At 41.3% G+C, this 7,219-nt stretch overlaps 2 long non-coding RNA genes across 2 annotated transcripts; one reads left to right on the top strand and one right to left on the bottom strand.

Annotated features, from left to right (window-relative positions):
- Positions 1 to 1,578: 1,578 nt before the first annotated feature.
- On the bottom strand, positions 1,579 to 5,461 carry LOC130385579 (uncharacterized). The gene is made up of 5 exons (XR_008896044.1): positions 5,317 to 5,461; positions 4,182 to 4,253; positions 3,621 to 3,763; positions 2,214 to 2,286; positions 1,579 to 2,112 (listed from the first exon to the last, which is right to left on the bottom strand). It is a non-coding gene; the product is annotated as an uncharacterized LOC130385579 (long non-coding RNA).
- On the top strand, positions 2,585 to 4,392 carry LOC130385580 (uncharacterized). Its single transcript, XR_008896045.1, has 5 exons — positions 2,585 to 2,668; positions 2,810 to 2,881; positions 2,995 to 3,041; positions 3,627 to 3,789; positions 4,017 to 4,392. It is a non-coding gene; the product is annotated as an uncharacterized LOC130385580 (long non-coding RNA).
- Positions 5,462 to 7,219: the final 1,758 nt, after the last annotated feature.

The following is a 7,219-nucleotide window of genomic DNA, read 5'->3' on the forward strand; positions in this document are numbered from 1 at the left end:
TGCTTGAAGGATAACTTGTTTTACCGCTTAAAGGGATATGCCCCCAGGTCACTTTTCTCCCCTTAGGCTTTAAAAGCGGACAGTCCATTACAACACCTAGATGTAGGCTTGGTGACCCAATTTGTGCTGGACTTTGCACCTGGTGTGCCTGGGAGGGAGGGAGGGAGGGAGGGAGGGAAGGGAGGGAGGGAGAGAGGTGGGGAGGGAGAGAGGGAGACCACCTTACAATGACACATTTAGGTAGATGCGCTTCAAACAGCTGAGCCAGACGAGATATTTTGTGGAGCTCAACCAGACATATGGTGATACCCTACCTGAGTAAAAACAGACACAGTCCACAACATGGAATAAGGAGAGATTAATATCAATGCATGCTCATCAACAGTCAAACACAGTCATGGGCGCACATGAGGGCTTGACATTGGCACCTGCCAACCGGCAAAGCGCTGGTAAAACTTGGTTGTGGCTAGAAACAATTTCGGTCTCAGTGTTCACTTTGACAGGTAAGTCTTTGGAAAGAAAAGTCACAACAGTTGCTAAAAAGCTAATGTCAAACCCTGGAGCGCACATCATTCTCTCACACACACACACACACACACACACACACACACACACACACACACACACACACACACACACACACACAGCTTACTATTAAGTGTGCTGCAACAAGCCTTCCTGTGCTCTTCACATGGACTGGACAGCATGGATTCCAACATCAGAGTTTGGATGGAGGATCAGGTAAGTCTGAGAGATGGGAACTGAAAAGTATTGGTAGATGGGGAGGTTAAGGGATTGGGGGAGTAGGGACAGATAAACCAGGGGGGGATAACCGATGACAGTTTTGCCACAAAAGTCAACCAGGAACATCACAAAGAGGGCGACAGTCCATTACAACACCTAGATGTAGGCTTGGTGACCCAATTTGTGCTGGACTTTATGCACCTGGTGTGCCTAGGAGTGATGAGAAAGTTGATCTGGCTGTGGCAGAGAGGGCCCCTTCCAACCCGCATTGGGAGTCAATCCATCTGCATTATTTCGGAGAACTTAATCAAATTGGGCAAGAGGCTGCCAAAGGAGTTTGGACGCAAGGGAAGGTCCCTCCGTGAGGTTGATCGGTGGAAGGCCACTGAATTTAGGACTTTTTTACTATACACTGGCCCCATTGCATTAAAAAAAAAACTACCAAAACACATGTATCAACATTTTCTGTTACTCCACGTAGCAATTACAATTTTATGTTCCCCCCGTCTCCACCACCGTTATTGTGACTACACGGAAAATCTCCTGGTAGTGTTCGTTCAGAATTTTCACGCCATCTATGGGGACTTTCTGGTGTATAACGTCCACAGCTTGATCCACCTGGCAAGTGATGTTAGAAAATATGGCCCACTACCCCAAATTTCAGCCTTTCCCTTCGAAAATTTCTTGTATAAATTAAAGAAACTAATTAGAAAGCCAAACCAGACATTACAACAAATTGTTAAACGATTAACGGAAAAATCAAGCATCAACCCAGTCTGTCCATCTTCCCATAACCAAAGTTCACCCTCAACAACACAGTACGCCACTGATAGATTTACCCTGTCTACAAAGGATGGGAACAACACAGTTTCGTGTGGTGGTGCCACTTTTAAAATAGAGGCAATTAGCAGGACACTTGGTGGTACGTCTTTTGTGGCGAGGCAATATTTAGACCAACGTCCATTTTTCAACCACCCTGTTGATTCAACTGCACTGGGGACAGCTGTGGTTGGGAACCTGGCAGAAGAGACCACGTCAATTGCCGTTAAAGATATTGACTTTAAGATGGTCACGTTAGAATACAAGAACAAACTTGTGGCATTTCCACTCAACCACAACTAAATTAATTTAAAAATGATTCATATTTCAATCAATTAAATCGGTTATCTAAATTCAATGTGTTCAACTTTTTCAAAACTTATTTTCTGTTTAGATGTATGCGGTAGTGCATTTTACCGAGTCAAACGAGGTGGAGGTTGTGCCTTGCTCGTGGCTAAGTTTGGATGGCAAGGTGTCTTTTTGGCCACCGTATAAAGACACCAAGCGGACGAAAGTTGCAGTCATCCAAAGCGCTATGCCAGATGAGACCTGGGGAGAGTTTTTTGTGGAGGTGGTGAAAACCTTTGGTGAGACAGACAAAAGTAGGATGTACCACTTTTCTCCCCTTAGGCTTTAAAAGCTTTACTCACTTCATTGTTGTCTTCAACAGCCAATTATGATGCAGCGCGTTTGAACCTGAAAAAAGCCCAAACCAGGAGCACCCTGACATCAGATGATGAAGGGGGTAAAAGCTAATAGGAGAATGTAAGCACTGTGCAGTAATCTATACTATGAAAACCATCAGCTACACAAAACAATGCATGCTTATTGAGTGATTTCTTTTCTAATGCAGCCCTTCCTCAAAGTTGAAAGAAACTGCCTGCAGATGAGGGGGAGAAGCATACAAGGTCTGATTACAGATGGCCATGCATTATCACTCACATAAAGACATTTTGTGATTAGCAAGTTTGCAGTCTTACAAAACTGTTGTTGTTCATACTCTTGTACTGTTCCAATGTATAGGGCTAAGAAAAAAAAGGAGTCCTCCACAAGCCCCTGCTTTCCCCACCTGCTTTTAGATCATCACAGCAGGACATACATAAAGGTATAACACATCATTCCAAATCTGAATTCTGCTATTCTACTCACTATCTTTTTTGAATGTCTCGAATCTGGGAAATTTGAATGTAATGAACTTCAATACACTGACTACTCTGATTATAAATATACATCTTCTTGCCTACAGTTGCTGCCCACACATCAGCTGCTCTTGAACAGGCCTCTGCCCAGATCTCTGGCAACATTCAAAGTCAATTCGGTACACAAACATCTGGCCTTACACAGCAATACTGAAAATCTGTTTAAACTTAAGTCTGTTAATTTTAGCAAAGGGTCTTGACATGACAGTCATGATGTTTTTCTGTCCTGTAGAACGGGATCATGCACTCCTGCGTGCTGTGGAGGAGTTGAAGGCCTTGGTGAGGCAGAACAACCTCCTCCTCCAGGCCCTTACTAGGCAAAAAACTACAGCAGCAGCAGACACTCTATCTGAGGAATTTAAGTTCCCAATGAACTGCGAGGAAGACCTTCAAAGGGTGGAGGATCTTCTGAGGGAGAAATCCCAGGAAAAGGCCCTGTTATAGTCATGACTTCTATAATACTGATATATTTCAGTTCTTTGCTACAATGCATTACCAAAGATCAAAGTGCATGAAAGTCCTTGTGCAAAACCCTTCAGCTTTCCAGGTGCAGGTGTTAGGCAGGAAAACGTGATAAAATATGAAAAGTTAATTAAACACCGCACACTGGATACTGTTCTTTTTTCTCTTTATTTTTAGGAGCGAACAACGCGTTTCGCTCAATGCGTTTTCAGGTTCTAACCTGAAGACGCATTGGGCGAAACGCGTTGTTGGCTCCTAAAAATGAAGAGAAAAAAGAACAGTATCCAGTGTGCAGTGTTTAATTAACTTTTCGCATTACCAAAGATGTTTATTTTGAACGGTATGCTGACTATGAGCCATAATAAGTTATTCTAAAACATTACTTTCCATTCTTACCTGCAGGCAGCACACCTTAGTGCGCTTGGGGGCTGCAATCCTGGTGACGCGGTTCGAAGAATCCTTCGCCACATCCTCACCAACCACTTCGCGCTGAAATTCAACTGGCTTGGCAGAGGAGGGAAGAAGCTGGCTTTTGCCTCCTACAAGGTGTGCAATGCAGTAAGAGGTATGTAAACAAATCACTCATTGAGCTATGAATTATGAAATGGATTCATTTCTTTTGAATAACCATGGAGTGTACTGCATGCATCTTGTCATTAAACACTTGTAATGCACTTTGTACCATTGTATTATTGGCCAGGACATGAAAAACGGATTACTAATCTCAAAGGATCTTTCCTCCTCAATAAATCAATGTTAAATAAACTAAATAAATACACTTTCTCTGTTTAGGTGCATCGGCTAGCCAGAACATTTCGGCCAGCGACTGCGAGGCAATTATTAAAAACTGGCTGAAGTGCAGCGGTGACCGGAGTGGAGGAAGAAAGAGGAGAGAAAGCAGAGTGCATGAAGGTATGCATGAACAGCAAACCATCAAATACTGGAAATGAGACTTACATAGCTTTGCCTTGAAGCGTTTGAGGGGCAAGAGGGATGTGCTGAACCTTTTACAGTTTGATGGAGCTTTACCTAACATGGAATTTAAAAGTTATTCTTCAAGGTGTTTGATTTCCTGTTGAACCAGACCCTGAAATCCACCATCCTAGTGCACCTTTAAGTAATTTACTAGTAAATAAATCCAGATAGACTATTTACAACACAATGGAGAATGAAATGACTCTTAACAGAGTCAAAAATCTGTGTAAATTCTGAAGGTGGCCAGTTTCAACTTTACGGCTCTTAATAGGTTACACAATAAGTACATTTAACTCTGAGAATGTTACTGACCAAAGAGTACAATTAACACTATTTTGAGTGGGATGTGAGCATGTGGCATGTGGCATGTGAGAACAAAGAGAGGAGGTGAAACTACTTTAAGAAAAGTATGTGAAAGTTTTAGAGGTGGACTTCAGCGTGTGGTTCAATAGGCAATTGTAGTTGAGTATCATTTTGGAGTCAATGGTGGGTACATGTACTGTATGACTTGTATTTCTTTAACATTTGCCCTCTAATATAAGCCCATATAGCCATATTCCTTGCATCTTATGGAAAGACAAGACATAAAGTCAATTCTAAACGTAATGACAAAAAAAATAAACTCCCCAAACGGCAAATTGGCACAATATCCTATCCACACGTTTTTTACATTTCCCACTTGCAATTGGTAACTTTAATCGTAGTTCTTAAAATCGGTAAGTAATGTTTGGATTTCTCCATAAAATGTAGAAAGCACGTTTCCCGTTATCGCATAACTAGGCTACTGTACGACGTCGGTCTCAGGGATGTTATTTTCCCCTCAAACTTGCCTTCTTTGCTCAACACTATTTCTTTAATTTTAGAACAATGATGATGAGCGAATTTTAACGAATTTAGTAAGGAAGTGGGAAAGTCTCCCACAAACTCTTGGCAAACAGCTAACTAGCACTAGAGATTAAAAAAGCTAGTTAGCACATCAATCAGTAGCCACGTGTTGAAAGAAAATGCTGCTAAAACTATCACAGGGCTTCATCATTGATATTGAACAGAATAATATTCAAGTCAATGGCATTAATACAAAAAGCTTGATTTAGAAAGCAAGAAAGCCAAACATTACCCATGTCACCAAATTGTACGCTTAACGATGATCTTCTACATTCCAGGTCCCCAGCAGTTCAGTCTTCCTCCTCCGAGTCCTTCACCGGTCATCCAGGATGATACAACTAGAAGCGACAGTGACGACGACTGCAGCAGCCTGGAGTGACCCGCCTTCCGCCTGCACACCGACTCGGATTTTAATTAATTTTTAATTTATTTATTTTTCTTATTATTATTATTATTAGTATTATTATTATTATTATTATTATTATCATTACAAGTATTTAATAAATGTTAACACTTTCCGGTTTAATTCCATGATGTTTGAATGGTTTTTGAACTCAAAACTCTTGTTGCTAGGTTTAATTAAAAGGAAATTCAAATTATTTGGTAAAGGCAAATTAATACAATTTGGCTACCTTAATTATAAGTTGGCAATTGGCTATAAGCCAACGGTGGCCATCGGGGGATAATGCACGTTGGTCAAACTGTGGCCCTACGGCCGAAATGACGCGGTTACGTCGCTATGCCAACGGTGTGCCAACGTTAGGCCAGCGGCCAAAATGTCGTAGGGCCAGCGTTGGCTCACACCGTCAGGCCAACGATATGCACCGTTGGCTCACAACGTTTTGCAGACGTAGGGCCAACGTATGCTTGCTATCTGGGCTACCACATGTCAGTTAGCTAAAACGGTCGGTGTAAATGCCTCAATTCAGAGTATAATACACGTGTTTGCTAGCGGTCCACACACAAAAAAACACTTACTAACCGAAGAACAAACTGGTAAAAGTCAACTCAACACGTGCTTGCTAATCGAACAGCAGAGAAAACAGTCCACACATACTAGACTGATCCATAGAAAATGTAATTAAAACACACTTGCTAACCGAGGGCACAAACCAAATTCAGAGTAAACCTTCGATAAAATGGTCAGTAAATATTAAGCTTCCTGATAAGATAAAGATACCAAGATGATATAGAGCACAACAATTCATGCATTGAATGCTACAATTAGCTTAAGCTACAATTAGCTAAAGCCCTATGTACATGTAGGCTCGATAGGCTACCACATGTCAGTTAGCTATAACGGTCGGTGTAAATGCCTCAATTCAGAGTAAAATACACGTGTTTGCTAGCGGTCCACACACAAAAAAACACTTACTAACCGAAGAACAAACTGGTAAAAGTCAACTCAACACGTGCTTGCTAATCGAACAGCAGAGAAAACAGTCCACACATACTAGACTGATCCATAGAAAATGTAATTAAAACACACTTGCTAACCGAGGGCACAAACCAAATTCAGAGTAAACCTTCGATAAAATGGTCAGTAAATATTAAGCTTACTGATAAGATAAAGATACTAAGATGATATAGAGCACAACAATTCATGCATTGAATCCTACAATTAGCTTAAGCTACAATGCTACAATTAGCTAAAGCCCTATGCACAGTTAGGCTCGATAGGCTACCACATGTCAGTTAGCTAAAATGGTTGGTGTAAATGCCTCAATTCAGAGTAAAATACACGTGTTTGCTGGCGGTCCACACAAGAAAAAACCACTTACTAACCGAAGAACAAACTGGTAAAAGTCAACTCAACACATGCTTGCTAATCGAACAGCAGAGAAAACAGTCCACACCCAATTCAGAGTAAACCTTCGATAAAATGGTCAGTAAATATTAAGCTCAGTGAAAGCATAAATGTGGTAAATGAAGCTAACAAGAGTGAGGCTTGGTTTAAATTCACATCTAACATTATAGTTTGTGCTGAAGCTAACGTTAGCATCGACATTGGCAGTTACGCAGTGTGAGACCCACAAACTCGCCAGCTGCAATGTTACTCACATGCATTTAATCTTATATAAAATCGAATTTAGTAGTTTGCTGATTTACCTGTCTCAACTGCCGCTCACCTCGAC

Source organism: Gadus chalcogrammus, chromosome 7 (genome assembly GCF_026213295.1).
Source record: "Gadus chalcogrammus isolate NIFS_2021 chromosome 7, NIFS_Gcha_1.0, whole genome shotgun sequence".
Lineage (NCBI taxonomy): Eukaryota > Metazoa > Chordata > Actinopteri > Gadiformes > Gadidae > Gadus > Gadus chalcogrammus.